General features: G+C 35.9%; 1 protein-coding gene and 1 pseudogene across 2 annotated transcripts in view; both read left to right on the plus strand.

Annotated features, from left to right (window-relative positions):
* The window catches only part of LOC311172977 (protein NipSnap homolog 3A), a gene marked incomplete at both ends in the record, with an annotated part of 114,980 nt that overhangs the window by 50,676 nt on the left and 37,796 nt on the right, over window positions 1-26,508 (plus strand). The window lies entirely within an intron of this gene.
* LOC311173494 (olfactory receptor 13F1-like) lies at window positions 13,584-14,540 on the plus strand (annotated as a pseudogene). Its single transcript has one exon. The product of its transcript is annotated as an olfactory receptor 13F1-like (transcript).

The following is a 26,508-nucleotide window of genomic DNA, read 5'->3' on the forward strand; positions in this document are numbered from 1 at the left end:
CCCTAAATTAAAGAAGGGAAAAGTGTAGACAGAATAAATTAAAGAAAACCATAGCATGCAAATATTATAGAAGGAATTAATTAAAACCCACAAGGCATTTGGCCAGAAAAAGAGAGAACTATTAAGTATATTCAAGAATAGGAAAAGGAACTTTAGGTGATATTGGTAGGGAATGGAATATGAAGAGTTGGAGAGAAGAGCTGAAACTAGCATTATTATTATTTCAGCTCTTCTAGCATTATTTCTAGCATTATCTTCTAGCATTTGGCCAGAAAAAGAGAGAACTATTAAGTATATTCAAGAATAGGGAAAGGAACTTTAGGTGATATTGGTAGGGAATGCAATATGAAGAGTTGGAGAGAAGAGCTGAAACTAGCATTATTATTATTAAGAAGGCAACAGACTATTTTATCAACAAGGGGATAAACAGAAATTAGCATTAAATGTGACTTCAATGTTACATTAGTCTATGGATAAATAAAAAACAAGATTTCTTCTAAAAAACTACCACAAATTACTTCAGTGAAGATATTGTAGTATGCCTGACAGGAAGAATTCTAATAAAGTTGGTTTTTAGGTCTTCAAACTTCGCTTCAAATGTGCAATTACAGTAATGTAATTAGAACTGCTTAAACAACTTTACCTAAACATTACTGGGGAAAGTAATGTTTATTAAAAAGTAAAAAGTGGTTATGCATTCTTCTAAAATAATACCACAATTTCTACTACTAAGATAAAGATTTGGGCTTATGGGCTTATTAGATCTTGTGGCAAACTTGTTAGATTCTTTTTATATCAAACCTTGGTAAAAATTTCTTTCAAATGTTAAGTACTGAATAAATTCATTGTGGAGAAATTCAAGAATAGTTGATTATAGACAATGTGTTAAGGGGTATAAGAGAGTATTTGCAAAGTTGTTGAAGAGTAAGGAGGATTCTTAACCTTGTCTGGGAAGAATCAGATGATTACACTACTGGTATATATAGAGTGAATCTTAAAAGATGATCAAGAATGTAAAGTTGCCCTAAGAGAGAACACGTCCAAAGACACAGATCCCTAACAGTATTTGAGCATTAGAAGAAATGAAGAAAGAACAGGCATGAAAATTGGAAGGCAGATAGTGACCCAAATTTGAGTGACCTTTCTTCAGGAAAGGCAAGTTTGCAGGTCAGATAGAGCCCAGTATGGATCGGGCTGGGTGAAATCTGTAGTGAACCAGGTATTCTGGATTATGTCCCAAAGGACTTATTCCCTAACAGTTCCATTGCATTATGTAAATGCAATATTTTGCGCAAAATAAGGCAGTGCTTAAACGTGGAAGTTAATTTGAGCATTTAGAAATTAGACTATAGTTCCAAACAAACATTTCCATGAGCAAATTTTACTTGAATGAGCTTCCATTTTTGTAGCCTCTACTCAAAAGTAAGTAAGAATAACATGGAAATTGAATTAATACTAAGCCATGTTGTGCATGTTATTCTAGAATCTGGACTTGTAATTCTTTATTAATGTTGTAATGTAGTTTCTTTTCTATTTAAAAATGCTTGAGTTATGTGAGAGTTCCAATTAATCAATGTAACTATATATATATCTTTAAATTTATTGTTTTTTTTTTAGATTTATTTATTTATTTATACAAGCACTGGGTAGTCAGAAGCGCAGGAATGTGAGAGAATTCACCAGAGCCAGAGCGGGGAACAGAAGAGGCAGAGCGACGAAATACACTGCCGAGGGGTGCAGCAGGCGGCGGGAGAGGTCCGTACCATGTGGGACCCTTGCTGGTGGCCGGGGATCAAACCAGCACTGCAGAGGCTGTGGGCAGCTTCACAGCCCAGCACTCAACCTCTGCGCCACCAGGGGAGGCTCTAAATTTATTCTTATAGGACAAAGGTTTCCACAATTATGTCTGTAATAGAATCTTGCAGGATGTTTGTTTATAGGTTAGATTCCTGGCATTAACTCAGACCAATATCAGAATGTCAGGATCCGGAAATCTGCTTTTTTCAGTAAGCTCTACAAATGTTTGATATTACGCTTTCATAACCACCTATCAGCCATCTCTTATCTAAGGAACGCTAAATGTGAGTGAAAAGGTTCATCCTTTTTCCAATGCATACACTAAATATGACCTGAAGCAGAGTCTTTACCAAAGACCAGGAAACTGGGATAATCAGACTTTAAAATTAGGACCTATTTGATGATGGAAGACATTAGTTTGTCTCACTGAGTCTCCTCCTTCAGACTAGAAGGCACTCACTAAGAGGAAACCTGTAAGCTAAAGAGAGTCAAGTACTTCAGTATTGTCAAGTATTGTGTCAAGTATTGTGATCTGTCTCTGGAATATGAGGTACTTATCTTAATCTCTGGTCAATGTGCATGTAATTATAAAAACAAACAAATAAAAACTTACCACATTGCATTTCTTATCATTCTATTATCTTACAGAATATTTTCATATGCTAATTCCTTGGTAGAACCTGGGTCCACTGCTTGTAAAACCCTTCCATAATTCAATTCTTCATCAGGAAAAATCCAATTAATCCTTTAAGATTTGACATAAATGATACTTCCTCACATATAAAGCTCTTCCACAAGCCAAGGTGACTCATTCTGACCTTTGGTTCAGATGGTTATGATGACACATTTCATCACAATTTTTTTTTAAAGATTTATTTATTTATACAAGAACTGGGGTACAGGCCAGATGTGCGGGAGGGTGAGAGGATTCACCAGAGACAGAGCAGGGAACAGAACAGGCAGACTGACTGAAATACACTGCTGAGGGGAGCAGCAGGCGAGGCAGGAGGGGTCTGTCAAGCCAAGTGGTTATCTCCCTGGTTGACTGGGATTGAAACCTCACTGTCGAGACTGCGGACAGCTTCACGGCACTGTGCTCAACCCGCTGCACCACTGGGGAGGCCAATTTTTTTTATTTTTGGACCTTGAGCTATTGAGGAAATTCAGCTTAAATAGTGACTGTTATAGCCCTTGATAGACACTAGGTAATAGACTCAACTTTATATATGGATGATACTGGGACAAGTAAGCCACAGACAATCCAGCCCAACCATGGCTAAGTTAATTAATAGTAAAAAATTTTTACTTAAAATGAAAGTCCCTTAAGAAATTCTAAGTCAGGACCTCCCTGGTGGTACAAGGGGTTGAGCACAGCACTGTGAAGCTGTGTGCAGCCTCTGCAGCACCAGTTCAATCCCTGGCCAGGGAGCTACCCACATGTCTCTCCTGACTCACCTGCTGCTCCCCTCAGCAGTGTACTTTGGTCTATCTGCCGGTTCTGTTTCCCGCTCTGTCTCTGGTGAATCCTCTCACCTCCCATACCTCTGGACTGTACTCCAATTCTTGTAATCATAAATAAACAAATAAAAATTTAAAAAAAAGACATTTGAAGTCAGTTTTATTGCTGGCTACTACCTTCAGCATTCCATTGTCTTAAATGGTGAGATCTATGCTGTTGTAGCATCTAGGTCATTTGCAATGTAGTTTTCTGTATTAGTAAATCCCTAAACAGAATCCCTACTAAAGCTCATTTAACAAATTAAAGAGCATGGATCTTGGTGTCAGATAAGCCTGAGTTCAAACTATAAATATTCCACTGTTTATCCTTAAGTGTATCACTTTATTATCCCAAACCTCTATTACTTCACCTGTCAAGTAGAAATTGTGACATAGGTCAAACAACTAATTAGATAATAAAATATAGGAGAAAACATCCAACATATTGACTAATTCATAACAAGCACTCCCAAATTTGATACTGCCATTAGTGTTATACCAAAAAGTTGCACTGGGGTTAAGTCCTTTGTGTTATAAAGATTGGAAGAGCTGAGGCATTAAGATAGGATGAGTTAGTTGATCAAGCCCAGCTTTACCCAGAGGATCTTAGCAGAAGAATGAACTGGCATAACAGGAAGTATAGTATCAAAATGTCTCTTGTAAACTAGAAAAGTTTAGAAGGAGAACTTAGCTCATTTATGCATTTTTAAGTTGGTAGTTCTGCTTTAGAGATAAAATTAATCTGTCTGAGAATATTTGGATGTTTACCATCACATCTAATCAATGGATGGTAATGACTAGAACATATTGGCTTTGAAAGAGAACAAACAGATATTAGAGAAGAGAACAAGCAACAGGATCTAGCAAGGTTTCAGAGCCTCCTTCAGAGCCTATTGAGCTTAGACTGCCCAGAATCTGGCTACTGATTTTTTTTTTCTTTTTTAACAGCCTTATTGAAGTATAAGTTATATATAAGACACTATACATTTTTAAAGTATACAAATTGATGAATTTTGACATATGTATATATCCACAAAAGTATCAACACAGTCCAGATAATGACTATATCCATCACCTCTACACCTTTTCTCCTCTTTCAGTTCCAGAAATTTGAATTTTCTTTTTTTTTTAAGTGGATATTATTCTTTTTTTAAAAAAAAAAGATTTATTTATTTATACAAGCACTGGGTACAGTCAGAAGCACGGGCGGGTGAGAGAATTCACCAGAGCCAGAGTGGGGAGCAGAACAGGCAGACTGATGAAGTACATTGATGAGGGGAGCAGTGGACTGGGCAGGGGAGGTCTGCTTGCCATGTGGGACCCTCACTGGCGGCTGGGGATCAAACCCACGCTGCAGAGGCTGCGGGCAGCTTCACAGCCCGGCGCTCAACCGCTGCGACAACGGGGAGACCCGAAATTTGAATTTTCACCAGGAATTAAGTGATCTCTTAGGGACTGGTTTATAACAACCACATTTCCAAAGGATAGATAGTAAAGCAGACACAAGCAGATTTTTTAATTTACCATAGAAGAATCAATACTTGCAACAAACTTAGCATTCATTTCTATGAATTAGAGAAAAGATATTTTAGTAGTTTGGAAATAGCTGTATCATCAGATGATTTCTCAGTAACAAAGAGCTACAGTAAAAGAAACAGATGCTCTTGAGGAATATTTCAACAAAAATATACGAAACCCAACAGTTTCTCCTTGTTTCCTTACCCCGTTAACTTTTCTAGTAGCCATACTGTGTTCTGTCTAGTAGCCATAGTGTCTCCTGGACAAAATTTCTCCTTTTCTAGACTTAATAAGACTCCTCTTTTGTTAACAGAAACACATACACTACGGACGATTGAGTGACAACTTTCTCTTGTTATAGTCTGGTCACTTCAGTAAGACTTGGATATTATCCATAACTCAATAATTTATATTTATACTTGTTTATAAACTGTATAGTTATGTGTACATATAATTAAACTTGGTATGTATGCTAAGTCTTACGAGATACTATCACAGAGAATGATTTTGTCTAACTGCGGGCATTGAAGTCACCTTGCCTTGCCTCCTACAGAAATGGCAATAACAATAGGTTCTAGTCTCCTTAAGACACATAAAGCTTTTCATTTTACACTGCAAAAGGTCTAGAAACTTTAACTCTGTAGTGTGATTTTGTGGTGTATGTTCCGGTCATTCTCAAGGATACTAGGATTAGGTAGTCCTCCCTCTAGTAGATGATACACAGAGCTATTTAAATGTGTTTCAGCAAGTTGAACATGTCAGCACATGTCAAAACACTTAAATTATAATGAGAGTCTATGACCTTAGCAAAAACATGATGTCAATATCAAAAGACTTCTTGCCATAATTAATGTCCTCCATGAATTGAGTCTCTTTGAAATGACCTTTTTTACCAAGCTCTTAAACAAGTTTACCACTGAACATATTACCTAATTCAAATATTCCTGTTGTTAATTTTCATTGAATTAAAGAATTTTAAAGCCTAGAAACTATTTCCTTTTTCTCAGAATGGGAAGAATTTTGTTCCCAGCAAGAGCTTAATGTTAAAAAAAAAACAAAAACAAAAACAAAAAACACGCAAGGGTCTCCCTGGTGGTGCAGTGGTTAAAGACACAGTGCTATCAAGCTATCACCAACAACTGCGGATCCCTGGCCTGGGAGCTGACCCACATGGCACAGCAGACCTCCCCTGTCTTGCCCACTGCTCTCCTCAGCAGTGTATCTCAGTAGACCCACCTGTTCTGCTCCCCACTCTGTCTCTAGTGAACCTTCTCAATCCCTACACCTCTGGCCTACACCCCAGTTCTTGCATGCATAAATAAATAAATCTTTAAAAATATAAAATAAGAAACAAAAAAACCCTACACCTATTAATAGAGAATAATATACAGTATAATTTTGATACCATGGCAGGAAAAAATATTATTTTGGAATAATGAATAAAGGTCAGAAAAGGAAGTTACATCATAAGTCAAGATATTTGGCACATAGTAGGCACTCAAGCAATGTTAAATGAGTTTTAAACTTGTCGGATATAATGTTTAGATTATGAAAGAGTTTTTCATTGCTTTACATTTTAGATTACTTTTTGGACATTTATTCTTCAATTTCAAATTGATAAATGGCTACCAAACCATGGAAAAGTGAGCAAACACCATGCCCTGATCAGGAGCACTATGTTAGTCATTATGATGAAATATCAGGAAGTCAGGGTGGCAAAGAATTTAAACTTATTCCAAGCCACACAACTTTTCTCTTACATATTCAAAAATCTGAAAATTTGATTTGATTTGACTCTGTTGGTCATACTTCAATTACATATGTCAATTTTTAATTATTCTAAAAATAATAATATCAATAATAAAAGAATCAGAACTTGTCATCTCCTCTGACTTGCCTGAAAGTCATTTGGCAAATGAATTGGTCCTTTAAACAGATTAATAGGATCACAGATTATAAAACTACTGGGTTAACTGTTTTTAATTTGTTCACTCACATAACTTTTGTTCAATACTGGGAACGCAATGTCAGCAGAAACAAATGTGTTGCCATCTCTAGTCTGTGTGCCTCCTTGAAGACTTGGACTGTATTTTATATTAGTGTGAGGGCCTCGATTTTTGTCTACATCCTACTACAAGGGCTTCTGTTGGTTTTCTTAGCAATAATTTTTGCCAGGAAGTTCTCCACCCAACTCTTCAGTTATGCTTTCTTAAAATTGGGTCTCATACTTCAATGGCAGAGCACAGAAAAATATATGCTCTCTTCAGAAATATAGTTGATCTGCCATACACACTGGGAAGACTTTTTCTTCAGAAATATGACTCTGTTGCATGAATATATTATATAATTATAATCAGGAATACATTGTTTCATACATTAAAAAGCTATTTAATGAAGTAAAATTGTAAGTTTTGAAATAAATTTAAGCCAGTAGAAGAAGAGTTAAGTATTTAAATATTATTTGAGGAGGCTGATGAATTGAAGAATTAATGAGCACATTAAGGTTAACAGAGGACATTCAGGAGTTGTCCTTTCTTGGGAAGAGGACACTAATCAAGATGACAATCATATTCAGCAAATATGCTCAAAGATAAATCTAGGACATGTTCTCCATGTGTTCTACCTACCCCCTCTTGCCTGACATATAAACAAGGCCAGCAAAATGATCAAAGAAGCTAAGAAAAGAGGCAATGGCAAGAGTACAAGAATTATCCACAAGCCGGTATGGGATTACCACCAACTACAAGCGGAGATTCTGGCAATTGTTGAGGATTTTGGCACTGTCCTGCGGGGATATTCAGTTGCTTTTCAGGCTGCTGTGATGCACATCTGTGTATCCAAGTTGTTGAATAAACTCAATTGCATTTGAAGATTCTCCTAATGACAAAAACCATGCCGTATCTAGCTCAGAGTTCTAGGTGTTGAAAACTGGGCCTTCACATATAAAGTATTCTTCAAAAGGTGTTTAAATGAACATTTTTCTAACCATATACTATGTAAATAACACATCTTATGAGAATAAATTTAATTCAACACCAAAAATCCAACTACAACGTAACTATGGTTGACTTACATGCTTGCTAAATCAGTCTCTCACTAACATCCTGTTACTGAACTTTCTTTAGTTTAACTGCTACAGGCTGTCATTCTCTAAAGGACTTCCCCTAGGATAGCAAAGAGAATACAGAAACAAGAAACTCTGCCTCGCCTATGAGGTAATCAGCTAGTGTCCTTCAAGACTCAGCCAATAAATTAAAGATTCATTTCACCTAAGAATATCTGTTATGAGAAACTTGTATTCTGATAAACTAGACTATTACTATCCTTTTCTACTCTTGTACCCCTCCTATTTCTACTGATTCAGTATTTGCAAGTCACATACCAGGTGTAAGCTTCACATCAATATTTAAAAAAAAAAAAAAAGAAAGAAAAGAAAAGGAAGGGAGGGAGAGAGAGAGAGAGAAAGGAAAATAATAAAAATAATTTATCATGGCTCTTTAGTATAAAGATTCTGGGGTACATTTTATACATCCTATAATGGAACCATATTGGCCCCTGAAATTTAATACCCTTTCCCAAAGAAATCAACCAGCAGATACTTATCAACATCCTCCTGAAAAAAGTTTTAAAGCATTCTATTATGAGAATTGTTAACCAAATATTCGTATGTTGAAATCCTAACCCTCTATACCTCAGAATATGACCTCATTTGAAAATAGGATCATTGCAGATATAATTACTTAAGATGAGGGCATACTGGAGTTGGGTGAGTCCCTACTCCAATATGGCTGGTGTCTTTATAAAGGGAAATTTTTGATATGGAAATAGTCATTTGAAGAACATCATGGAAAATGAAGGCAGAAGCTAAGGAATGTGAAGCATACCAGCAAATCGTCAGAAGCTGGACAAGAGACAGTAAAGATTCTCTCCCATAGCCCTTAAAAAGAACCAGTCTGTCCAACACCTTGGTCTTAGACTTGCAGCCTTCAGAACTGTGAGACAGTGAATTTCTGTTCTTCAAGCTACCCAGTTCATGTTACTTTGTTACAGCAGCCTAAGCAAACCAATACCCATTTTATTGAAGTCACTGACTGGAAACAGTATCCGTCTTGCCAAGGGCCTCCACTACAACACTCGTACCAGGACTGAGCCCACTATGAGACAGCTTGAGTTGTCTGTGGATTTAGAAATCACCATCAAAATCCACACTGTATTTTATCTTGCTCTCTTGAAAGTACACAGAGCAGAAACAAACTGGGATCATCTACGCTCCTCTCAGAACTTTCTGATCAAGTAGCCTAAGAGTGGCGAGGCAGTGGAACTATTGACAGATATAAAAATGTAAGAGATTTTCCTGAATACAAGAACAGGGATGAAGCTTTCTCCCTACTTCTATTTACTGTCTCTAGCTCACCGCTGAGCACAAACTATTACTATTTACTTTTTGGTATAAGATGCTATCAACACTCTTTAATAGTTTATTTTTGTTTTAAAACTTTTGAATAATTAATATAAATGAAAAATCTTTTTTCAATACTTATAAATATCAATAGTAGGCAGAAAAACAATGAATAATTCTTCACTATGGAGAAAGGTTTCCATTAGTGTGCCTCAAGGAAAGACGAGCTAGCCTCTGCTGCCATCTAGTGTACAGATGATTACATTTTAAAAGTTAAATATGAACTCAATCTCCAAATGAAGACTGTACTTAGGTAAATGCAGGAATATAGAGTTCACATGTAGAGCTGCTTCCCAATATGACCTTCCCTGCCTGTCATCTTGTGCCAGTGACATAACCTTTGTGATGAACTACTACTTTTTATTTAACGAGTCTTCATTTGGTCATTACTATATTCCAAGCACTTATAGTGGTCATCAAAAGCTGTGTAACGTATGTCATCCACAAAGAGGCAAATTGTGACTTAATTTAAATATATACTTAAATTAAATTTTCTGTCTTTGTTATACTAACAGATAAACTCTGTGGTTTCTCTAATAAGTCTTCCCTCTGTCCATTTGAATCCAATATTAATTGTTCACTTGTCCTTTCTGATCCCTCCATGTTCCTAATTCAGACAGGCTACCAAGCATAAATTCTCCTGTATAATAATAATAATCTTAACTAAATGCACTTTCCCCTCTAGAAAATTTGGCTCCATGAAGTCTTCAACTTGAGTAACAGTCCTACTTCTTGGAAGATGAGGTTATCTTTGCCTTGATCTTGACTATTCTCTGGGGAAGTGTAATGGCTTTGCAGGCAGACTTAAGTTCAGTCAGGATTGAAAGATTATCTTCTCCAGGGAAGTTCAGTGATGTATCAAAGAAATTTCCTCAGCCCCACATCTCCATCAGGTCACTTCCCTCATAATTTAATCATGTGTGTCCTCCAGAGATCAAAGAAGAGAGTCAATCCAGCCTCCAGTGCCCTTTATCTTTCATGTTTCATTTATCTTTAAATGCATCTTTCATGTTGTATCACAGGAATTTCTAGAGTGTGTCAAAATAAGATGTTAATTAAGCACCTGAAAGATTATGATCTCACCTGAGAAGTCACTTTCCTCTATCCCAATTTTATCAAATTATGTTCAACTAATACTCTACCTAACTCCCTGAATCAAGTTATATTATACAGTGAACACCAAATGGCATTATAACCCATGTAACACATATCTCAATACATCTTAGTATTTCAGGACTCAATCTTCTCCCCTTCCATTTTCATTGTCAGAGATTTAATTTCAGTCCTACCTCTAGTCCCTTCTTCCCAATCTCACCAGTCTTTTTTTTTTTTTAAATCAAGCCATGCTCATGTTTCCCTCCTGACAAAAATTATTCTTCAATAACTAAATTGTGAGTTATACAGCCCCTAAAATAGCAATTGGCATAGACTACTTTATGTGACAATTCTCTGTTATCACCTACTACCCCCTCTTTCACATTTAATGATCAGACCACAGTGATTTATATACTTTTTCTTTAAGATAAAACAACATTTTACAACTCCAAGTTTAAATACATGCTATTTTCTTTTCCTGGTAGACTTTTCATTCACCTACTCATTTGGCTGCCTTTAATAACCTTCCTTCCACATTTTATTCTGGCATCAACTCTTCCAGGAAGTCTTTTGTAATTCACTCCCAAACTACAGCAAAGGCTATACATTCACCTCCATACCTCACAAATGTCTTTATACTATATTTCCCTAACTAGACAGAGAAGTAGCTAAGGGAGAGTTTCATCATCTTCAGATCACCAACACCTAACATAGTAATTAAAAATTGGCGGGTGTTAAATAATTTATTAAAGATCAGCATAGAGTAAAAGCAACATGGTGTTTGCTTACTTGATAATTTTAGAAATGCTGATTTTACAAAAGCTGGGTCATCTAAGTAAGAGGAAACCCTTCATCTGATAACCCCTATATCCAAGTGTTGGCGAGGATGTGGAGAATTTGGAACACTTAAGCAATGTTGCTGAGAATGTAAAATGGTGTAGTCATTATAGAAAACATTACAGAGTTTCCTCAAAAAATTAAAAGTAGAACTGCTACATGATTCAACAATCCAGCTTAGAGTATAAATCTAAGGCAAGATCTTGAAAAGATATCTGTATACCCATGTTTGGTGTAACATATAGTTTGGAAGAAAGAAAAACTTTTTTTCTATTCTTAGATATATTTAAATATATAAACAACTACAAAATATCCCAAGGGATCCACAAAACAGCTAATAAAATTAATAGGTAAATTTACCAAGCTATCAGGATATGTTACATCACAAAAACCAACAGAATTTCAACTTACAAACAAAAAAAACCTTGAAAAATATATTTAAAGATGATTTTTAATAAATTAAAAATAACTAAGAGAAAAAAGATGTGAAAGATTTTTCTACAGAAAACTTTTAATCACTGCAGACAAAAACTAAGGAAAACCCATTACCAAGGTCTGGATAAGACAGTTCAATATTACTAAGATACCAATTCAACCCATCATCTAGCTGTCTCTAGATGACAACACTGAAGTGGTGAAGTGGAAAGTGTTAGTAGCACTAAGATTCCTTCCTGGGCACAAAGTTTTCCTAGAGTTAAAAAAGTGAATTATATGCATCATCCTGGGGACTTGAAATTATATCCCCGTGGAGTAAAACAAATGAAAGACCCCAAGGCTGCATTCTGTTGCAATAATCTAGTCAGTGAGAAAGGAGTTTCTAGCTGTGCTTTTAAAATTTTGGTAATATTTCACATTTATAACCTTCTCTGAGAATGAGGAATATTTAATATGATACAAACAATTCAGAATAGCCATGATTACAATCAGTTAATAAGAAACAAGGTATCCAGTCACAATTATACACTAATGAATTGAAAGCATGTTTTCTCCACACCACCATGCACAGTTCACCTCTAGTATAGTCCCTCACTTTGAAAAAAATATATTGACTAGAGGTTATAAAAGATCTTTCAAATAAATAGAGCATTCAGTGGATTTCTGAAGGCACTTTTATATAACAAAAGAAACTTTTTAAAAGGATCCAACTTTAAAGGAAGTGTTCCTTAAAACAAATGGCCCTTCATAGTCCATGAAGAACATCTACTCCCATAATATTTATCTTTAGGTCATGATGAATAGAAGGGTAATTTAAGCTTCCCTTCCTCCATATTTTGTGGGCTCCATAACAAGTATCAATACATCTCCCACATATTTGAAAAGCTCCTTCCTTCTAAAAGAGAATCTGTCAGTTATTTATTCCCCTTCAGTTTATTTAAATTAATCAGCTTGGATGACTTCATAACACCAATAGGAGCATACAAAGTCCCCCTTCTCAAGGATAGTGTTAGAAACATGATTATTTCTTGTTTGAATAACATCACATCATAGAACAGACTAGATACTCACTGTAATTGGATTTATGGGACATTGTCCCTGGAGTGCCAGAATTTGTAATCCTATGCAAATAGATCTCTAAGTTTAATTTATTACACAAATTAGAAACATTTCACAAGCTACAAATAACTCAAATTGCTTTACAGTGCTGATGGCTGATCCTTTAGAAGATATTTCTGGAGCACAGACGACAGGACAACAATGGTGATATGAAAGACATCTTTGTCATATGTCTCACACCATGACAATGTGTCACGATCTTCCTGGCTTTCAGATGGATGATGGACTTGTGTTTAAATGTTCTAGTTTTTCAGTTAAATAATCTGTGGCTGCAGAAATCTATATCATTTTGTACTCAAGACATCTATCAAATTATTTTTGACAGAACTTTAGGAGTGACAGAAGAAAGTATGAAAGTAGAAAGAAGACAATTTCTAAGAACACTTATCAAAATAGAGAAAGAAAATCATTCCAGTGGTTCAGAGGTAAATGGATTACATATCCATAGTTCAGTTACAAATGTGTTTTTGGAAAAACAAGGAATGCGTATGATTGTTTCATTCCTCAATCTCCTGTGGTGTTTATAAAATAACTGCTGTCTCTATCCCCAATCAACATTGCCATAAAGTCTTACAGAAAAATTACAGCTTGAAGATTGTATAACTGTTGACTTTCTGCTTGAAATTTTCCTTATTAATGACAAATTCCTTCAAATATATTACCAATACAATCATAAAACAGGAGAAGCATGTAAGCAAAGACCAAAAGTTCTTGGCCAACATACCAAAAAAAAAAAAAAAATGAAGTGAGGAAATTTTGTGTTTTACTTATAATAGGTGATATTATTTCTTCTTTGAACATATACAAATGAGCATTACATAATAAAATGCTCCAAGCAAATTTCACATTTGTAACATTTTTTGTCTTCTTGGGGTTTTCTCACTATCCCAAAGTTGAGGTCATCAGATTTGTGCTGTGCTTACTGATGTACTGCATCACTTTGCTGGGTAATATAGCTCTAATCTACATCACCATCCTCGATTCCCACCTATACACACCCATGTACTTCTTCCTGAGCAACCTCTCCCTTTTAGACATCTAGTATACCTCTTTTGGCCTTACTCCATTGCTGACACACTTCGTTTCAGGGAAAAACACCATCTCATTCTCAGGGCATGCTGCTCAGATGTACTTTTCTCTGGCCATGGGCTCCACTGAGTGTGTTCTCCTGTCCATGATGGCATATGACTGGTATGTGGCCATCTGCAGCCCCCTGAGGGACCCCATCACCATGAACAAGAGGGTTTGTGTGCAGATTGCATCTGGCTCCTGGGTGACAGGCTGCCTCACACCTTTGGTAGAAACAGTCTCTGTCATACAACTATCTCAGTGTGGCAATAGTATCATCAATCATTTTGTTGCGAATTCCTGACAGTCCTTAAAATGATTTGTGTGGACACCACCATGGTGCAGTTAATTATTCTGGTTATCGCTATACTTCCTGTTCCTATGCCAATGGTCTTAATCTGTGTCTCTTATGCATTCATCCTCTCCAATATCTTGAGAATCATCAGCTCAGTGGATGTCGAGGCAAAGCCTATTCAACATATGCAGCCCACCTAACTGTGGTGATTTTGTTTTATGGGACATCTCAATCCAGATACCTGAAGCCCTCATCTATAGATTCACAGGAAATAGATAAATTTATATCTCTGGTATATGTAGGAGTAACCCTTTGTTGAATCCTATCATCTATAGTCTAAGAAACAAAGGTAAAAACAGCTATGAAAAAACTGCTGATTAGAAATCCTTTTGTACCATCTTAATTTCAATCATCAAATAATATCAGAGCAAGTACATTTTTTGAATAACCTACAACATTATTAAGAAAACTTCAAAATACTTGTATTGAACAATCCTTGGAAAATAATTTTTTTTAAATAATAAATTTTATTTTTATATTCCCCATACAATTGCAACCCCCCCATTCTGACCCCAGTCCCTCCCCTCCCACCCCCCACCCCCAAAAAGTGTCTCTGGTTCATAGTTTTTTGTTGATTTTGATTTTCACTTTCTTATAGTTATTCATTTTCCTGGTCCCTTATTTAAGTTTTCTAGATTCCTGCTATGAGTGAGACCATCCGATATTTTTCTTTTTCTTTCTGGCTTATTTCGCTGAGCATGATCCCTTCCAGCGCCATCCATGTTGCTGCAAATTGCATGTGTTTATCTTTTTTGAATGCTGAGTAATATTCAATGGTGTATATGTACCACATCTTCTTGATCCAGTCATCTATTTTGGGGCATTTGGGCTGTTTCCAAAGCTTAGCTATTGTAAATAGTGCTGCTATAAACATAGGGGTGCAGGTGCTCTTTGGAATTGATGTTTCTGTGTCCTTTGGGTAAATACCTAGGAGTGGACTTGCTGGATCATATGGAAGCTCTATGTTTAGTAGGTCAAGAAATCTCCACACAGCTCTCCATAGTGGTTGGACCAGTTTGCATTCCCACCAACAGTGCAGAAGAGTTCCTTTTTCTCCACACCCTCGCCAACATTTGTTGTTCCTAGTTTTTTTAATATGTGCCATTCTCACTGGTGTAAGATGGTATCTCATGGTAGTTTTGATTTGCATTTCCCTGATGACAAGTGATGTTGAACATTTTTTCATATGCCTGTTGGCCATTTGCATTTCCTCTTCAGAGAAGTTTCTTTTTAGCTCTTCTGCCCATTTTTTCACTGGATTATTTTCTTTGTTGTTATTGAGTCTCATCAGCTCTTTGCAGATTTTTGTGATCAGTCCTTTATCACTAGTGTTGTATATAAAAATGTTCTCCCAGTTGGTGGGGTTTCTCTTTGTTTTTGTTATTGTCTCTTTTGCTGTACAGAAGCTCTTTAATTTGATGTAGTCCCAGCTGTTTATCTTTGCCTTCACTATCACTGCTTTGGGTGATGTGTCTGTAAAGATGTCTTTGATGTGAATATCACATAGTGTTTCGCCTATATTTCCTTCTATGTATTTTATGGTTTCAGGTCTTATGTCTACTTCTTTAATCCATTTTGAGTTGATTTTTGTGTATGGTGTGAGGTAGTGGTCAAGCTTCATTCTTTTGCATGTAGCGACCCAGTTTTCCCAGCACCATTTATTGAACAAACTTTCTTTGCTCCAATGCATAGTCTTTGCTCCTTTGTCAAAGATTAGTTGACCATAAATCTGTGGGTTTATTTCTGGATTTTCTATTCTATTCCATTGGTCTGTATGTCTGTTCTTGTTCCAATACCATGCAGTTTTGATGATTATGGCTTTGTAGTATAGTTTGAAGTCTGGGAGTCTGATGCCTCCATTCCCTTCTTTTTTTTTCAGGAGAGCTTTGGCTATTCGGGGTTTTTGGTGATTCCATATGAATTTCATCAATAATTGTTCTATTTCTTTGAAGAATGACATTGAAATTTTGATTGGAATAGCATTGAATCTGTATATTGCTTTTGGTAGGATGGCCATTTTAATAATGTTGATTCTTCCAATCCATGAGCAGGGGATGTCTTTCCATTTCTTTGTGTCTTCTTCCATTTCTTTTAACAGTGTTTTATAGTTTTCTTTGTATAGGTCCTTTACCTCTTTTGTTAGATTTATTCCCAAATATTTGATTTTTTTTGTTTCAATAATAAAAGGGATGATTTTTTTGATTTCTTCTTCTTCAGATTTATTGTTTGTGTATAGGAAGGCTACTGACTTTTGCGTGTTGATTTTGTATCCTGCCACTTTACTGAACTGATTGATGAGTTGAATTAGTTTTTCTGTGGAGTTTTTGGGGTTCTCTATGTATATTATCATATCATCTGCAAATAGTGATAGTTTGACTTCTTCTTTTCCTATTTGGATTCCTTGGATGTCTTTCTCTTGTCTTATTGCCCTGGCTAGGACTTCCAGTATTATATTGAAAAGCAGTGGTGAGAGTGAACATCCTTGTCTTGTTCCAGATCTTAATGGAATTGCTTTCAGCTTTTCACCATTAAGAATGATACTGGCTGTTGGCTTGTCATAGATGGCCTTTATGATGTTGAGGTATGTTCATTGTATGCCAAGAATTTCAAGGGCTTTTATCATGAATGTGTGTTGCACTTTGTCAAAAGCTTTCTCAGCATCTATTGATATTATCATATGGTTTTTATATTTCTTTTTGTTGATGTGCTGGATAACGTTGATTGATTTTCGGATGTTAAAACATCCTTGTGTCCCTGGAATGAATCCTACTTGGTCGTGGTGAATTATCTTATGGATACATTGTTGGATTCTGATAGCTAAAATTTTATTGAGGATTTTTGCATTAGTGTTCATTAGGGAGATTGACCTGTAGTTTTCCTTTTTTGTGTTGTCCTTGTTCGGTTTTGGTATTAGTGTAATGTTGGCTTCATAGAACGTGTTTGGTATTGTCCCTTCCTTCTCAATTTTTTGGAAGAGTTTGTGAAGGATAGGCACTAATTCGTCTCTGAATGTTTGGTAGAATTCATTTGTAAATCCATCAGGTCCTGGGCTTTTGTTTTTGGGGAGGTTTTTGATTACCATTTCAATTTCACTGCTTGTAATTGGTCTGTTTAGGTGTTCTATTTCTTCTTTATCTAGCTTTGGGTGATTGTAGAGTTGTAGGAATTTGTCCATCTCCTCTAGATTGTTGAACTTGTTTCCATATAACTGTTCATAGTAGTTACTGATTATTCTTCTGATTTCTGCTGTGTCCGTTGTGATTTCTCCTCTTTCATTTGTGATCCTGTTTATTTGTGCTTTCTCCCTTTTTTCCTTTGTGAGCCTGGCTAGGGGTTTGTCTATCTTACTGATTTTTTTTGAAGAACCAGCTCTTGGTTTCATTGATCTTTTGGATTTTTTTTTAGTTTCAATTTCATTTATTTCTGCTTTGGTTTTTATTATTTCTTTTCTTCTGCTAGTTTTGGGGTTTTTTTGTTGTTCTTTTTCTAGATCTTTGAGCTTTGAGATTAGGTTGTTTGAGTTCTTTCTTGTTTCTTGATGTGAGATTCTATTGCTATATATTTTCCTCTTATTACTGCTTTTGCTGCATCCCATACATTTAGGAAATTGGTGTCCTCCTTGTCATTCAATTCAAATAATTTTTTAATTTCTTCTTTGATCTCCTCATTAGCCCAGTGGTCTTCCAGTAGTGTGGTTTTTAATCTCCATGAGGTAGGAAACTCAGAAAAGATGGTTGGTATGATTTCAATCTTGGTGTATCTGTTGATGTTTGTCTTGTGCCCCAGTATGTGATCGATCCTGAAGAATGATCCGTGTGCGCTTGAGAAAAATGTGTACTCTGTTTTTTTGGGGTTTAGTGTTCTATAGATGTCTGTTAAGCCCAAATGCTCGAGGTCCTTATTTAGAGCTCTAGTTTCTTTACTTATTTTTTGTCTTGTTGATCTATCCATTTCTGGTAGTGGTGTGTTGAAGTCTCCCACTACATATGTGTTTTCTCTGATATCTGTTTTCAGAGATGACAACAGCTGTCTGATATATTTTGGTGCTCCTTCATTTGGTGAGTATATGTTAATGAGTGTTATTTCTTCTTGAAGTATTGTCCCCTTGATCATAATGTAGTGACCATTGGGGTCTCTGGGAAAATACTCACTTTTTTTTTTTTTGTTTATTTATTTATTTATTTGTTTATTTGTTTTTGTTTATACATGCACTTGGTACAGTCAGAAGCGCGGAAGGGTGAGAGAATTCACCAGAGCCAGAGCGGGGAGCAGAGCAGGCAGAAGGACCGAAGTACACTGCTGAGGGGAGCAGCGGGCGGCAGGAGAGGTCTGCGCGCCATGTGGGACCCTCCTCCGGTGGCCGGGGAGCAGCCGGGGATCGAACCGGCGCTGCAGAGGCCGCGGGCAGCTTCGCAACCCAGCGCTCAACCGCTGCGCCACCAGGGAGGCCCGAAAATACTCACTTTTGATAAGAATTCAACACGAATCAGAGTATCCCTATTTACCCTATAAATAAAACTCTTGGTATTCATGGATCATTTAAGAAGAATGAACTATGTTTTCACAAAACTATTTAGCATTTATTGAACATAATATAATATTAAAATTAGAGTACTGCTTCATTTCATATTTGACTTGCTATATGATCTGTGTCCCTTAACTTAATATATCAAGCCTTGTAAACTTTGAAACTATTTATCTTATTGCAATTATTTCTGAATTTGTTAAAAAGCATGTAAAACTGCTTTTTCTGAATTTTTAAAATCTGGATATAATTTTCTGAATTTATGAAAAGGTAGCTATTTTAGTAAGTACCAATATAACTGAAAGTACATATATAGTATAGCTATATATTATATATAAATAAAATAATTTATAAAATCTGGACACCATTAATTTTAGAATTCTTCCTTGTGTCAAAATGTGAAAAATAAGGTTTTAGATTTGATGAATAGAGCATAAATTATTTTATAGGTCATATGTATGTAGGAGGTGAGTAATTACCTTTGTATGTGCAAAGAGATCATGACAGGTATTTACATAATTGTAATTTTTATATGAAGTGAAACTGAGGTGCAATGTTCAGGAAATCCTGAAGTATGGGTTTAAAGTCAGAATATTTACTCATATTTACTTTGAATGCCTCAGTGTATCTGTACACACACACATACACACAGACACACATTGCATTACTATTGTTCTTAGAGTATGGTGAATTGACTAATTAAAGTGGAGAAAGAAGATTCCTAACCTTCAGAAATTACACTACAAAAGAAGCAATGCAGGTACATAATGTGGGAAAGAATCATCAATATGTTAATGCATGTGAGCAAAATTGCATAAATTATACTTTCACTTTCTTAATTTTTCTGTTTTTCCCACCCTTACAGGAGCTGGTAACTAATGAGAACATATGAAAACATTACTTTTACTTTGTCAGAAAGGTATTCTTGGATATAAGTGGATGATTATTTTATGGAGAAAGTGACTTGTTAACATAGACACAATTTCCTTCAGCCTTAGGCTCAGAGAAAATGGGACCCTTATAAATAACTATCACAGAAGGCCCTAGCTTGAACAAGACATAGCAAGCAAGGAATGATCCAATTGAGAGTGAGTGGATTGATGAAAGAACCATGTAGGAGGAAAGAATTCAATGAGCATAAACTGTGCCGAAGTTCTTAGTCGAGCCTTTCATTACATATAAGAAAACATTTTTTTCTTTCTTAGATATTAGATACCCCCTAGTCTATCAATTCAGAAATTTTCCAAAGGTAGGAATTGGTAATGGTATCATGAATAAAGGGAACCGTTACTCTAATTTTCACCCTTATTTAAACATTTCACTACTTGACAACAGGAACCCTAATGTATGTTATTTGACTGAAAAGAAGTAATGAATATAAATCTTATTACCCTACCAAGTTCTACAATCATTTACAACACTGATTCCAGGTAATCACAAACACTGAGTGCATAAATATACATATATACACACACATGTATATATTCATCTTTTTACATGGGTGAAAAGAAAAATCTGTAAGTAAGGTATTGAAAATAAATTTTGGTGTTCATCAGCTCCATTGGGCATGTGATATCTTAGGCAGTGTCTTTTTGGGATGTGGATAGTCATTGCTTATGGATCAGGCCAATCAGCTGCCTAAGGCAAAACCCAGTACATTGGCTTATCCTGCCTGGATGAATAACAGTCTAGAGAAGGTCCTCAGATTTCAGGTGCTTCTTCAAGTCATTCTGGTTAAACAACTATATCCAAGATGGAGTTACTGTCTGCATGGTCCATAGAGGATACCTGCTATCACTGAATGATGGAACTGTATATGTAATCCTGAAGTGTGTTTAGATTATTTTATCATTATCCTATGTTTGATCATGAACATGCAGCAACTGTTTTATCAAGAGAGAAAAGGGCACATTTGAATGCAGCTTATATAACTGCATCACACTCCTGTTCCATTTCTCTCAGGTAATATATAATATAGATCAACCCTGCAATATTCATATTCAGTGTCCTTGGATAGTTCATTCACACAGGTGATTAACTTTAATGGATGAATAACTTCAACCCCTTGTAGAAATGTTACTATTTTAACTCGCAGACAGCTACCTTGATTAAATGATCTTCAGGAGCACCTCACTGTGACTCACTCCCAATTACCACTTTTGAATATATTCATGGGAGTTCAGAGGAAACAGACCTGAGGCTTTGCAAGCACACAGTAAGTTATCATACCACTTAATTCCTAAATGTCTGTCTGATTAAAGTTTTTTTCTAAATATTCCTGTTTATTTTTTCCTTTTTGTTTAGGTTAATAAAACTTTACATGACTTCTGATATGGTCTTTTATTTTCATTCCAATAATGTCCCACAGTCCAAGAATATACTAGTAGCTGTGCTAATTTACTCTCTTTAACTTATCCTGAAATATTTTCAAAATATCCTGAAAAAAAGGATCACCTAGAATTTTTGATAAAATATTGTGTTATGTAAAACCTACATGCATAAAAATTGAATTTCCAGGCACAAGATCTGTTATTCTGGGTGTTTTTATAAGATTCTTACCATGTGAGAATTATGGGAAATTCTGATTCAAAGCATTCAAGCAGCAGAGTTTGAATCATATTCCTTAGTGGTTTCAGGGTGAGGAGAGAGAGAAAAGGGATGTGTTAGACGTCAAGAAGATGAGAATATCACATAGAACGATCAGAAATTCGGGGGAAAGCTGTTCTTTTCCAGCCCTTTGTTGCAAGGTGCTATGGAAAGAGAGAACCATTAATTGATGCAGGAAGTCTACGATGAGCGCAACCTTGGGGCTCTGCTCGAAGTAGAACTGTTTAAATTCAATGCTTCACGATGTTCTCTTTGCTGCCTTTCTCTTATGCAGATGAAAGTAAAACCAAATTCCTCCATTTACTTTGAAAAATACCTTCTAGGGCCTCCCTGGTGGCCAAGGGGTTGAGCACCGCACTATAAAGCAAGCCGCAGCCTTTCAGCACGAATTTGATCGGTAGGCCAGGGAGCGACCACATGGCACAGCAGATATCTCCTGTCTCGACCGCTGCTCCCCTCAGCACTGTATTTCAGTCAGTCTGCCTGTTCTGTTCCCACTCTGTCTCTGGTGGATCCTCTCACCCCCTGCATTTCTGGCCTGTACCCCAGCTCTTGTATGCTTATATAAAAAAACTTTTAAAAAATACATTCTAAAAAAATACATTTTAAATATACTAGAGGGAAGAATTTTTTCGAGGCTATAACATATGCTTACTTAAATTTCAGACAAATTTACCACTTTAGTGAGACCACCTTTTAATAAAAGATAATTACATATAAAATGATCCTAGAAGCTAGAGGCAGAAAAGCTGAGTATGAGACTTCAATTTGGCATCCATAGCTCTCATTTAAGGTGTGCATCATGTTCAAGTATCATAGTACTATGACAAGTTAAAAAATATATATATACATTGTGTTAGGATCATCCTGTCAGGAGTCAGAAAAACCTTGGAAATTTATTGTAGTAATTCTGAGAAAAAAGCTGTTAGCCCAGGTCACAGTGATAGTTGTAGTGATGGTGAGAAATAGAAAAGTTCTGGATACATAGAGAAGGCAGAGCCAATGGGATTTCCTGAAGGGCTTGATGTGTCTTAGTGAAGACAAACATCAAAGATGATTTCAATGATTTTGAACTGAAAAATGTGATGGGCAGAGTTGCAACTAACTGAAAGGGGAAAGATTGTAGTTGAGCTAGATTTACTGAAAAATATCAGGTCTTTATTTTAAAAATGTTAGGTTCAAATTGTCTATTACATATGAGAACTGCAACGAAGAATGTACAAATCTTGTTAGAGAGGGAAATTTGGAAGTCATCAATATATGAAAGATATTTAAAATCAGAAGACTGAATAAGATCAGCAAGATAGTGAAGCAACATTTCTGCAATACTTAATATGGTAGATCTCTTATCTGTTACTGTTCAGGGATGGCAGATGACAATGTGACCTTTCAATTATCCCATCTAATGTAGATCTGGGCACACAATAGACTGTCATGACCATACATGTGTGGTATTAAATCCACTATTTAATAGCTACATTTTTATTCATTCATATGAATTTAAAATATAATCTAACCATTTATCTATTAAAGATTATTTCTATTTGGTTCCTATTGTCACTAATGGTGAAATTAATATCGTCATTTTCATTTTCTTTTTTTAATGGTATCTTAGAATAAATTCCCCAGAGTGGGTTTATACTTCATCAAAGGTAACAAATACTAACAATAGACTAGCAGAGGGCACACAATTCCTTCCTACTTAGTCAAACAAGATAAAGGAGATTTTAAAAAAAAGGTCAAAGAGCTCTCAAGACAAAAGTTAAAAGTGGCTTTAGCATACTAATGTTATTTTAAATACTCTCTATTATTGCAGTAGCAAAAGGGGAGAGGAGGAAAACGTCAAAGCAAATGTTAACAAATTTTCAGCTTCACAATGCAGACAGAGGAGGGCACTCTTGACCTATGAATCTTGTAAATTAATGCAAAGTTCAATGGTAAGAGTGTACTATTTATTCTAAACAGTTAAGCTACCATAAAATGAAATTAAAAATGAGAATCAAGATGCCTTCATTAATAGTGAAACCTCTAATCCTCCTCCTCCTAAAAAATTAAATTAAAACCATCACACAGAACAACTAAATAGACCAATTATAAGCAGTGAAATTAAGGCAGTAATCAAAGTAGTCCCCAAAAACAAAAGCCCAGGCCCAGACGGCTTCACAAATGAATTCTACCAAACATTCAGCGGTGAATTAGTGCCTACCCTACACAAACTCTTTCAAGAAATTGAAAAAGAAGGAATACTACCAAATACATTCTATGAAGCCAACATTACAGTAATACCAAAACCAAACAAAGACAGCACAAAAAAAAGAAAATACAGGCCAATCTCCCTAATGAACACTGATGCAAAAATCCTCAACAAAATCCTTGCAACAGAATCTAACAATGCATCAAAGGGATAAAACACCACGATCAAGTGGGATTCATCCCAGGAGCACAAGAATGGCTCAACACACAAAAATTGATAAGTATAATCCAACACATCAACAAAAATAAAAATAAAAACCATATGATCATATCAATAGATGCTGAGAAAGCATTTGACAAAGTCCAACATCCATTTATGATGAAGGCCCTTGAAATTCTCGGGATAGAAGGAACATATCTTAACATAATAAGAGCCATATACGACAAACCCACTGCCAACATTATTCTCAATGGCAAAAAGCTGAAGGCCTTTCCTTGAAGATCAGGAACAAGACAAGGATGTCCTCTCTCACCACTGCTCTTCAATATAATACTGGAAGTCCTACCCAGGGCGATAAGACAAGATAAAGACATACAAGGAATCCAGATAGGGAAAGAAGAATTAAAACTATCACAAAGAACTCACATGGCTCAACAAAAATAAAATAAACAATCCAGTCAAGAAATGGGCAGAAGAACTCAAAAGACATTTCTCCAAAGAGGAAATGCAAATGGCCAACATGCATATGAAAAATGTTCAACATCCCTGATAATCAGGGAAATGCAAATCAAAACCACACTGAGATACCACCTTACACCAGTAAGAATGGCACATATCAAAAAAACAAGCAACAACAAATGTTGGCAAGGATGCGGTGAAAAAGGAACTCTCCTACATTGCTGGTGGGAGTGCAAACTGGTCCAACCACTGTGGAAAGCTGTCTGGAGGTTCCTCAGTCTACTAAAAATGGAGCTACCATACGATCCGACAATTCCACCCATAGGGATCCACCCAAAGGACACAAAAACAGTGATTCAAAAGAATACCTGTATACCTATATTTGTTGCAGCACTATTTACAATAGGTAAAACCTGGAAACAACCCAAATGCCCAAAAATAGATGACTGGATCAAGAAGATGTGGTATATATACACAATGGAATATTATTCAGCAATCAAAAAAGATAAAGTCATGCCATTTGCAGCAACATGGGTGGAGCTAGAAGGAATTATGCTCAGTGAAATGAGTCAGAAGGAAAAAAAAATATCAGATGGTTTCACTTATAACAGGAATATAGAGGAACCAAATAAGACAACAGTGTAAAAAAAATTACAACAGTACAAAACACAACAAAGCAAAAACAGACAATTATAAACCAGAGACATACTGCAGGGGAGGAGGAGGGTGAGAGGTGAGAGGAAGGGAGGGAGGAGCACAGGGGACTGTGGTCATGGTGCCTTGGGGAAGGAAATTCTGTGGGTACTGAATCTGAGGGGGTGGAGGGAAGCAAATATTGTCCAAAAAATGTAAAAAATGATAAAAGTTAAAATAAAAAAATTATTAAAAAAATAAAACCATCACATAACACGACAAATTGCAGCCAATAAACTTGAATTGAAACAAGCATTTGAATGAGTTAAACACACACACACACACACACACACACACACACCTTGAATCAGAAGTATACAAATTAAAAAGAAATTAACCAAATAAATGTCAGGAAGGAATGACAGAATTGATAGAAATGGGAAACAACAAGCCATGACAAAACCATCTTATAGTGAAGACTAAGATAAAGATAGCCAAGATAAAATAGATTTTAATAAAATTTAATAAGGGAATTGAATAAAGGTGAGGAAGTAATGAAGAGATTGAAAATCAGATAAAGAAAGAAATGTATACAAAAATGATTGCAATGAAACATAGGCCTATTTTTTTCTTGGCCTATTTTGACAGTGTACAGAGTATAGGTATTTCAACTTCTTGATTAAATTTATTGCAAGGTATTTTTTTATTTTGGATGCAATTATAAATGGGGATATTTTTCCTGATTTCTCTTTCTCTAGCTCATTACTTGTATATAGAAGCACAACAAGGGCCTCCCTGGTGCCGCAAGGGGTTGAGACGCAACCTATGGGGCTGGCTGCGGCCACCGCAGCATGAGTTCGATCCCCAGTCAGGAAGAAATCCACATGGCGCAGCAGACCTCTCCTGACTCACCCGCTGCTCCCCTCAGCAGTGTATTTCAGTCAGACTGCCTGTTCTATTCCCTGCTCTGTCTCTGGTGGATCCTCTCACTGCCCACACCTTTGGCCTGTACCCCATTCTTGTATGCATAAATAAATAAATCTTGAAAAAAAAAGCACAACAAGTTTTTGTAAATTAATTTTGTAGCCTTCCACTTCACTGTATTCACTTATTATTGCTAATAGTTTTTACTAGTGTTTTCAAAGGTTCTAAGTATATTATCAAGTCATCTTAAACAGTGATAGTTACTTCATCCTTTCCTCTTTATCACAGTCTATGATTCTCTTAAGATTGTTAAATTTGGTGTGCTACTATTCACTGAGGATTTTCGCATCTATGTTCATCAGAGATATTGGTCTAAGGTTTTGCTTTCTTTAACATTCTTTTCTGGTTTTGTAATCAGCCTCATAAAATATGTTTGGAAGTTTTCCCTGCTTTGAATTTTTCAACATGTTTGAGAAGAATAGGTGCTAAATCTTTGAAAATTTGGTAGAATTCACTAGGGAAGTCACTTGTTTCTGTGATTTTGTTTCAGGGAGTTTTTTTTATTATGCTTTTCAATTTCCTTACATGTCATTGATATGTTGAGATTTTCTATTTACTCTGGATTGAGTCTTGAAATATTATGTTTCCAAGAACTTTTCCATTTTTTTCCAGATTGTCCAATTTTTGCCATGGAAGTTTTCATAACACTCAATTATCATTTCTATTTCTGTGGAATAAGTTGTAACTTCTCTTTCATTTCTGATTTT

The sequence above is a fragment of the Talpa europaea genome, assembly GCF_964194135.1.
Source record: "Talpa europaea genome assembly, chromosome: 7".
NCBI lineage: Eukaryota > Metazoa > Chordata > Mammalia > Eulipotyphla > Talpidae > Talpa > Talpa europaea.